Here is a 10,140-nt window from a genome sequence, read left to right as displayed (position 1 = left end):
CTAAAATAATTGGCTTTTGAGAATGCTAATGCTGATTGTCAGCGTGTGTTGCAGGATTTGGGGAATAGGGAAAGGTGTACTATAGCAGATATGAGAGTGTGTCAAAACATAAGTCAACTGAACATTATACCAGCTCTCTAGCTGCTGCTTTAGCAGCACAGTTACAAGTATTGGGAACAGAACTGAAATCGAATTGGTTTTGTTGTGGGACACTGGGTCGTGTAAAGAAAGATTACACAAAGTATGCACGCCAGACTTCGAAGGCTGTACCTCCTAGAGATCGTCCAAAATGGGGAAAGGGCAAGCACTGTGTGAGTGAACATCATTCAAGGATTAATGTAAAGGGGGAGCCAATTAACCCTTCCCAGGAGGTGGGGGACAGGACTTCCCCCACCCCCATCAAATAAATTCAAGTCTAAACTCATGACCCGAGATCTCTTCCCTGGAACAGCTGGAAGTGCAGGGCTGGACTTGGCTGCCAGCCCGTCAGTGATGATAATTAATTACTGCTGTGGTATTGCTTATTCCCAGAGGAGTGTGGGGGCCTTTAGTGCCTAGTGTGCATGCTTTGTTAATAGGTTGATCATCTACTACCAAACTGGATTTGTTTGTTTTACCTGGAGTAATTGACTCTGATTATCAAGGTGAAATCAAAATTATGGCATGGACACCTGTGCCACCTTGCTACATCCTGAGGATGCCCCCAGATTTGCATTTTGTTCCTTCACTTAATCAAGAGGAGCCTATGAAGAGATAGCATTGGGTGGTATCACCACAAGGGATGAGAAATAGTCCAACCATTTGCAAGACAGTAGTTGCAGCAGCTGTACAACCTGTGAGGAAGCTGTACCCCTCAGCTTGTATCTGTCGTTATATGGATGATATCTTGCTTGTCATGTTATAAGAGCAGGAACTACAACAAGTAATGCAAGTCCTATGTAACGCTATACAAAAGGCTAGATTACAAATTGCACAAGAAAAAATTCAGAAAACTGCTCCATGGAAATATTTGGGGTGGCAAATAACAGAACAAGAAATCATTCCTTAGCCAGTACCTCTTAAATTCCATAATATCATGACCTTAAATGACTTACAAAATTGCTAGGAGCCATAAATTGGCTCCGACCTATTTTGGGCATTGCCACAGAGGAACTGTGTCTACTTTTTACACTTTTGAAAGGAGACCTGAATTTATTGTCTACTCAGGTATTGGATGACAAAGCTCAGCAGGCCATATAGAAAGTATTCGATGCTGTTGAACAAAAATAGGGATGGGGACGCAATTTGCAGCTGCCAGTTTGGCTGGCACTCATAGCCAATACCGTCCAACCGTTTGCAGTACCGTTTCAATGGGACAAGTCATTAAGTGATTCTTTAAGAGTTGGAATGGGTTTTTCTAGCTCACACACCAATGAAAACAGTTTGGATAATAAAAGAAATGTATGCAAACCCAATAATTAAAGGCAGAGAATGTTTATGTGCTATGTATGGGACAGACTTTGAATGTATATTTATTCCTACAACAAAGGAGAATTTGCAATGGTAATTAACTGAAGATGTGAATTTCCAGATTGCATTGGCAACATATGCAGGGAACATATCAGTTTATTACCCCCAACATAAACTGTGGGCTGAAATTGGTAATTTACCGTTGTAGGGCAAATGCTGCTGTCAGCAACGACCAGTAAGTGACAAGACTGTATTTACTGATGCCTTTGGTCGCTCACGTAAAGTTGTAATTATGTGGCTAAACTCAGATACCCAGTGTTCCAAACACAAGGTAGAAAAAGGAGACCAAGGGTCAAACAAGTTCTTGAGCTGACAGCTGTTAGGATCGCTTTTGAGTGTTCTGTAATGAGCCTTTGAATGTTGTAACTGACTCATATTATGCAGCTGGCATACTTAACCGCCTGGAAGCTTCTTTTCTGAAGGAAGAGGATAATCCTCTTTTGATGGCTGAATTGAGAATGCTATGGTTCCTAATAAATCATAGACGTCATGGTTTTTATGCAGCGCACATCCGCTCTCGCGCTGCCCTTCCAGGACCTCTTGCGGAAGGCAATAGGAGGGCCGATGCACGAGCTGTGCCGCTTACTGTGCCTAAAGCCTTGGAGCAAGCTAAATTATCACGTAAACTCTTTCACCAGAATGCAAAGTCGTTAAAACGACAATTTCAAATTACAACGGATCAGGCCAGGAGCGTTCTTATGTCCTGCCCTGATTGCCAACAGTCGGCACCCGTGCCATCCAAAGAGGGTGTTAATCCAGGAGGGATTACTGACAAGTACGGCCAGCTGATGTAACGCGTTGTTCTGAAGTGGGTAAATACGTATGTGTTTCTGTAGACGCTCATTCCAGATTTCTCGTTGCGGCTGCACGCACTGGTGAAAGAGCACGGGACGTCTGTAAACAGTGGTTGGCGTGTTTTGCTGTTTCAGGAGTTCCAGGATATGTAAAACCAGAGGAAAGCGGAACGCACGCTGGATTAGAGGAGCGATCCCCCGAGTGCCCAGCGCGCCGTAATAAAAGTGCCTGCTTTTTAACACTTTCAAAACAGTGTTAGAGAGTCTGTTTGCCGACTTTTCGGTATCGTTTTCTGGCGACGAGGATGGGATAATCTGCCTGACCTCCCGTGGACCCCAGGATCTCTGGGACCTTGTGCCGGCACCGGGGAATTCCCGGAAGGGATCACGGATCCTCGGGCCAGCTCGAGACGTGGGTAAAACCCCATCAATGAGATAAGGCACTTTCATAGTCTGGTTTGTTTGCAGGCTGCCTGCGCGAGACGTGGGCGACACCAGCGCATTGGGTCTGCGCATTTTGGTAAATTGGGTAAATTAAAAAGAAATAAAAAACTAAAGAGGAAAATGAGAAAACAATAAATAAAAGAGAAAAACAAGGGAACAGTAATTTGATAAAGGTACCTTTAGTGATTTTGCTGTTTGTGCCTTAGCAATTGTATAATTGTTTGTGTCTTTAGTGATTTGTTGTTACTTGTGTCTTGGGTGATTTTATAGTCCAATACTTACGGTTAACCAATTGTTTGTTATTGTGATTGTGAAATAGGTAGTGGACAAGGGACAGGAGGGATTCGAAAGAAGTCCCCCCCGGCTGTATTTTGTGACATTGGAAAAGGATCGTTTGACTCCCTGGGGAAAGCTACCAGGGGGAATCTGATTGAATATTGTAATTAATGGTGGCCACTGTAAAGAATATTAATATGCTGCACAGGTCTGGGTGGGTATACCTTGAGATGTGTAGTATAGCAATGCACTACATGTAATATATAGTAAGATATATGTTTTAAATCATATATTGTCTATTATATAATGCATATTACACAATACAAAATGTTACATACGCATTGTATTTGAAAAAGGACAATCAGGGAAAGAAATTGAAACCAGTAAAAGGTTTGTTGACGAACAGATATTGGTGTAGAATACACAGAGAACATTAGATCAGGATTGTCCCTTGGTGAATGCAGGGTGGCATCCTGATGTCCTTATATCGGGGGACAGGCTGAATTGGTATGGACAGTGCATTTTATACGGGATTGGACACGCTGTGCCTAAAGCTGTAAATACGCCAAAGCCTTCTGAGATAAAACAGGATCGTCTGTGCCTCATTTGCTACACCCCTTTACCTGTTTCCCAAATTGATTTAGACTTTATTTAAAAATAGACATGGCTGCTGTCTTTTCTACAGTTCAGGTAGGACGGGCTCCAATATCTCTATGAATTACAATACATGACAAAAATTAAAGGGGGAAAGCTTTATTTTTACAATGGTAAATAAAGATTAAATCAAGTCTGCTAGCCCATTATCTCTAAGCGTTCTGGGGTTTATTTTGCGAGGTTCCCGCGAAACGCGGCACGACCGCTCGCCCGGGGCTGCCGCGGCGGTCTCAGTGCTGCCGCCCTGTGGCGAAACTCGGGTACTGCAGCGCACGGCCGGGGGAAGAGGCGCCGTTTGACCCGAAGCGGTCAGAAGTGCCAGAAACCAACGTCAGAACCGGCAGGAGCTGCGTCTTCGCAGTTCTGTCAGCATTGATCTTAGGACTCTGATTTTGATGCTAGTCGTTTTTACTTACATTACGCTACAGTGTTCTGTTTGGTACCGCTAGTGGGTAACAAATAATTGTGCTGTACCACAACACGAGATGATAATATTTCGTAGATTTATACTGCCAAAGAGTTTGCAAGTATATTGAAAAGGGGGGAATTCAAGAGAAGCTACCAAGTTAATGTATACTGCGATGAAGTTATAGAAGATGTACCCTTCATTAACCGGTTCACGTGAGGTAAATGCTTTCTGACCGCCTGCACGATGAGGGGATGTTTTTCACCTTTTAGATCCTTCTGCACGACAAGAGGGAGACAGAAGATTTAATAACACATTGTTTAGAAGCTGAGAGCTTAGTTTATATTTAACTAATAGATGTGTTGTGAGTGAGAAACTAAACATTTATAACTAACTTCATCAATTATTTCTTAGGCTAGATATATTGTATGTTTAAAATTTAAAACAATTGTAATTAATGTGTAGCAGCTGTGTGACTATAAGCAATGCAAGAGTATCCAGTCGTGGGCGCACTTACAGAGGACGACCCCCAGAGCTCCCCAGTGCAGATGAAAGGAACATTGCCTGCTTAACGGTGTAATTGACTCTGCTGTCAAGCTTATTTCTCCGTTTCAGTACGAGCCCATCCCGTGGCCTCACAGGGCTGTGTCCTGTGGCGGTGCTGTGGGGAAGGGGCGAGATGCTTTCCTGCACCGCTGGATGTGTTTGCTTTTATGCTGAGCGTGTCCTAAACGGTGTCAGTTTGTCTTAATGCTGTCTGGCGTTGCTGCAGTTGCTCTGGTTTTTTGAGGATGCCTTGTGTTTTGAGGTGGCCCGTTTCCCTCGAATCCTCCGTTAGCTCAGCTGCTCTCCTGTCCCTTCTTCTGACTAATTCCTCTGCTTTCTCCTGCTCTATTTTTTTCAGAGGCTGAACTCTAATTTGGAATTTCTGTGTTTCTGAGGGGGAGCTGTGAACGCCCGATGCTCAGCAGACCCCCCAGCCCAGGCGGGGAATGGAACCTGGGGAGCAGCGCCCGGGTGGGAGACGCGGCGCCGTCCTCCGTCCCCAGCGTGCGGCAGAGGAGCAGGAGGCAACAGCCGGCCGGGGGCAGATGCCGGGTGCGTCCCCAGCTCGCCAGAGCTCCCCCCGAGCCTCCTCCCGCGGCCCCGCTCGCCCCGTGCAGCCGCCCCCAGCTCCGGCAGCTCCTGCGAGCCCGTCCCGTGTTCCTGGGCCGCTCCCTAGCCCCGTCGTGAAGGCAGCAAGCCGGCCCTCGGCACCTCTCCGGTGGCCCCTGCGGAAGGAGCAGGCTGGGGCAGGGATGAGCTACGGTGCTAACGGCCGCTGCTTCTTCTCTCCCTCTCCCAGAGGCCGCGCTGAGGATGTGGCCGTTCGCTCCCAGCCCGGGGGATGCCGTTGGCTGCGCCCGCCTCGGGCTGGCGAGGCTCGTCTGGCAGCGTGGCGGGAGAAGGGACAGGGGAGCACGTCCCGTGCGTGGACGGGGGCTGCTGCTGCTGGAGGCAGAGAGGTTGGGGAGAGGTTAAGAGGAAGAAATGCGGGGCCGTCGGCCCTACGTCCGCTTCCTGCGGCGGGCGAGAGAGCGAGCCCCTCTCTCCGGGTGGCGAAGGCTCCCTCTGCGCGGCGTGCGGCGGGCCGGGGGCCAACGTGCGCGGCAGGGTCCGTGCGCGTATCCTGGAGCGGGACGGCTGCCTGGCGAGCGAGCCAGCGAGGCTCCATGTCCCCGAAGCCTCGTCTCGTAGGAGCCCTGACACCCCACCGTGTTCTCCTAGGCTGAGGACGGCCGAGCGCCCCGAGTTACCGGAGAGGAAGGGAGGAGAGAAGGAGACGGGAGCGTCTGAGCTGTTAGAAGCCTCCTGGCAGCCACCGAAAGCGAGAGCCGCTGTGAGTCCCTGGCCCTCGGGGCCTCGTCCCCCACTTGCACGTCCTAGTGCCTCCCTGCCCCTCCTTGGTGGTGGTTTTGGTTTATTATTATTATTTTAAAATTTTGCTTCCCTATACCTCTCCTTTTCTCTCTATTTTTGTGTCCTGCTCCATCTTCTATAGCTGTTTTTCCCTTTTCCATATCTTTGTCTTGATCTGCATAGTCTCTTTTTTTCCCCACAGTTTCTCTGGCCTGTTCCCTGCTGTTCTTTTCTTCTCAGTACCTGTACGTGCAGCTCTTATCTCCCACCTTCCTATCTCTCTTCTTCCTGCCTTGCCCTTCTCTCTCTATTCGTTTGTCTCGCTCACTGTTGCTGGCGTTTTTTGTTCAGCATCTCGGCGTTCCATTCCTCCTTCCTGTTCATCTCTTATTCTTTCTGACCTTTAATGCTGCTCCCTGTCCCATTGTTTCTCGCTGTATCCCTGTGTCCTGCTCCCTACCCACAGTTATATTCTTCCCTGTCCTGTTGGCCATCCCAGGTTTCTTCCTCCATCTCCATCCTCGCCCCATCTCTTGGTCCTGCTCCCTACCCAGCCCGGTTCCTGTTTCTCTGCCCTTCTCCTTGTCTTACTCCTGGTTTCTCTGTCCTCTTCCCTCTTTGTTTTTGTTTCTCTGTCGCTCTGCCCTGCTCCCTGTCACTGCGTTTCCTCCTTCCTGTCTCTGTCCCGCAGCCCGGCGCCCACTTCTCCTTTGTCTGTCTCTCCCACTGCCCATTCTAGGATTTTTCCCACCGTCTCTGTCTCCTGCTCCTTGTCTCTCATTTTGGCCTCTTCTTCCCTTTGCCCTGCTCCCTGGCCCTTTTGCCCCTCTCTCTGTGTCACCTTGTCTTGCTCCCTGTCGCTATCTTTCTCTGGCAAGCTTACCCTCCTTTTCAAAGGAATCACAAAATCACTTTGTTGGAAAAGATAACTGCAATTTAAAATATCTTTACCCTTTGAAGAAACAGCCTGGAAAAGATAATTTTTGTTTTTTTCCAGTGGGGCGGTTCACGAGGACGGATGGGCTGCTGGGCTCTTCAATGACAGCATCCAGGGCGAGGAAGGAAATCTTGGCTATACTTGGGTGATATCTGTGTCTGTGTTCTGTGTGTATCTGGGAAAATGTGTTCTAGGGAACTCAGACTGCCAATGAGTCAAAAATGGCCTGGTTATCCAAAAAACGCAAACGCTCCAGTGGCCGTATCAACAGCTGTACTGAAGATGGTGCAAAATACTTTTTTCTCCACTCAACTGTAGCCTTCACAAGAAAAAAGGAAGTGTCAGGTTCCTCTCCAGCTTTGTTCTGAAGGGCTTTTCCTCTTTCAGCTGGATGTCTGCTGCCACCGTTTCACCGCGGTTGCCCCGTCTTCTGCTACAGAAGTACCAGACAGACAGAAGGAATCCAGAGCGGTCTGCCCGTACAAGGTACGGCTAGGACGCGTGTCTGCACTTTTCCTGAGGTACTTGTAGAGTGGACTTTAAAGTTAACATTAAGAATGCACCGACTCTCCTTCTATATTTTTAATACGAAATATTTTACCAGGAGTACTAAAAATAAGGTCTGTTCTGGAGCACGGTACACCTGTGCAGAGCTCACCTCCCTCTGGTTATTTTCTCTTCCTGAAAGCGTAATCTTCTGTTTCTGTGGGCTTACTATTGAATGATACTATGGAAATGATTTTGTACTAAAAGAGGAAAGGAGGTGTTTGTAAGAGTTCAGATGTCCAGAAGAAACAACCTGATTCAATGACAAATGCTTTGTTCTTTTTCACTCAATAGGTTTTTAAAATATCTTAGAATAGTACTCAAAAAGCTGACAGAGATACAGGCACCTGGGCAAATCGGTTTTGTTCTGCGTGTTTGCCAGGTGTTCCCAAGAAGCACTTTCAGCCTCGTAACTGGTGCCGGTGAGTCCATGTGTGGTTTGGATGAGTTATTGTTTCAATAGTGACTTTTTTCTCTTAACCTACAGTGTGTAGTTCTGACTTCAGTTGGTAAGAAATCTTCCAAAACGGCAGCATTCCTCATTCCAAGAAGCTGCATTTTATGAACCTGCCCTCCGAGTGGATCTTCCCAGGTGATGTAGTGGGCAGTGGCCTCATCAACAACAGGACTGTTCATTTTCTTTGAAACAACCAACCAAAGTCCATTTCCTTCCGCAGAGCCCAGCACAGCAGGCCTGGCAAAGGTTGGTGGCACCGCTGGGCTTTGGGTTCCCGGTTGCGACAGTCGAGCTGTCACGGTCACAGAAACGTGTTCCCCTGTGTGCTGCAGTGCAGCCAAAAGTGTTCGTGAGTCTGACGCTCCTTTTTCGTAGCCTTATGCTGCACTGCAGGAATGGGGATATTTATTTATTTTTTAAAGTAAACCCATGTCTTCTATCTCACTGATTTTCCTATCAATGAAACTTAAAGCAAATAAAATGGTCTAATTTACATGTTGACTTCCATAGTTAAGAGTAATTGTTGAGTAGGTGCAGCATATAATTTATTAGGTGTACTTAAGCAGATGGGTATTTGTTCTAAAAACTGAAAAAGAGAGGCAACTGGATGCTATGAGTGTTTCCCCAATATTTGACAGCGTGCTCTGACGTACTTTGTTTCTGTCTGGCTCTCAGTGGCGCTTTTCCCTGGCAGGTCGGGGTGTCCCTCGTGCTTGAGCCGTGCAGCTGGCCACGTGTCACTGCTCATCGTGCCACACGCCAAGTGTGAATCGATAGCTCTGTCTAAATATACATAAATGTAATAATATGATTGTAACAATATGCCAACATCTGCAAGTCTAGAAAGATATTTGTGTCCAAAGAGAAGGCTAAACAGGTGCGTAAGTATAAATGGATATTCTAGATAATAAGTGGTGATATATATAAGCATAAACAGATATTCTGTATAAGTTTAAGCAGATATATACATGTAAATGCATACGCAAGTGTGTAGATGCCTAAGTAGATATATATTACAGTGGAAATAGATGATATATATGAATCAAATATATTCCCTAAATACATACGTATGTGTAAAAAGAGACATAGGAGTCAATGTCAGTGATGTACAAGGTTTTTAAAATGCAAAGAAATTCTGTTTATAGAAAGGATTAAAAAACTCATCCTTACCCGGAAATGTCTCTGGCGGGTGCACTTGAGGGAAAGGCCTGAGCTGCCCCCAGGGAGCGGAACGGCACCCGCACCTGGTCAGCGGTGGGAGCAGGGGCTGGGGGGCTCTGTGTGCGAGCCAGACGCTTCGTTCCATAACTGCGGCAGCCGGGGAGCTGCTGCGAGCTCTCTGCTGAATGACTGACTGTGTGGTGATGGTTTTGACTACTCACAGGGCACTGGGCGAGCCCAATTTAGTTTTCTTGTAATCTAACTTAAGTAAAAGCGTACTGAATAGAATTAATCACCCGACTTACAAGGCTGTGTGTCGTCTTTGTGTTTGTGTGGTTTTTTTTTTTTTTTTTTTTTTGAATACGCTCTCTGCTTCATGTTGCTGGGAAAACCGTGTGCTGTAAAGTTCTGCTCATATTTACCAAAAGCAGCTGCAGGTTACACTGGACATCTGTGAGATCAGGTGTGGTTTGTACTTCGCAGGGAAAGAAACAGAAAACAGGAAAAGAAATAGAACGAGAATTAATAGAAGTAGAAATAATAGAAATAGATGGGGTCGAATAGAAACAGAACAGAGCAGAGCGTCGTGCCGGATATGCAAATCTCCTCGGGGCTTGGGCAGGGAGGTGAGTAGGCGGGGAGAATGCAAATTGAGATTCGAAGCCTGCAAATCAGATTGCGAGAGATAAGAGGAGGGGCGGGGCGCGTGGGAACGACAGGCGGGGCGAGGATGGGGCGGAGAAATGCAAATCAGAGGCGTGGCTACGCAAATAGGGCACTAGAGAGCTCGAACGGGCCGCCGGGAGGTTCCGCCGAGGAGGGTTCTCTGGGTGGGGTGGTTCTCTAGAGCGGATTCTCTGTTCCGCGTTGTCCCGGGTGACTCGTTTGCTGTGGGTGATCCCGGGTGGTCACCCCGGTGCAGGTCACCCCCGCACGCACGCGGACGTTCAGCCCCGGTTCCGCGCATGCGCGGTGGCGCCCCGGTGCTCCCGCGGTGCACCGCCCGCCGGGTGTCGCTGGTGCTGCCGCCCGGTGGCCACAGCGCGGTACTGCAGCC

The 10,140-nt window shown here is 47.7% G+C and overlaps 1 long non-coding RNA gene across 2 annotated transcripts; it reads left to right on the top strand.

The window, feature by feature from the left end:
• Positions 1-5,038: 5,038 nt before the first annotated feature.
• LOC139826847 (uncharacterized) lies at positions 5,039-7,448 on the top strand. Of its 2 annotated transcripts, none has more exons than XR_011736974.1 (3): positions 5,039-5,181; positions 5,851-5,962; positions 7,307-7,448. It is a non-coding gene; the product is annotated as an uncharacterized lncRNA (long non-coding RNA). The 2 variants fall into 2 exon arrangements; XR_011736975.1 differs by lacking the exon at positions 7,307-7,448 and adding an exon at positions 6,980-7,047.
• Positions 7,449-10,140: the final 2,692 nt, after the last annotated feature.

This window comes from Patagioenas fasciata, unplaced genomic scaffold, assembly GCF_037038585.1.
Source record: "Patagioenas fasciata isolate bPatFas1 unplaced genomic scaffold, bPatFas1.hap1 Unplaced_300, whole genome shotgun sequence".
Taxonomy (NCBI): domain Eukaryota; kingdom Metazoa; phylum Chordata; class Aves; order Columbiformes; family Columbidae; genus Patagioenas; species Patagioenas fasciata.
Note: the sequence above shows the minus strand (reverse complement) of the source record. Positions and strands in the feature narration are given on the sequence as shown.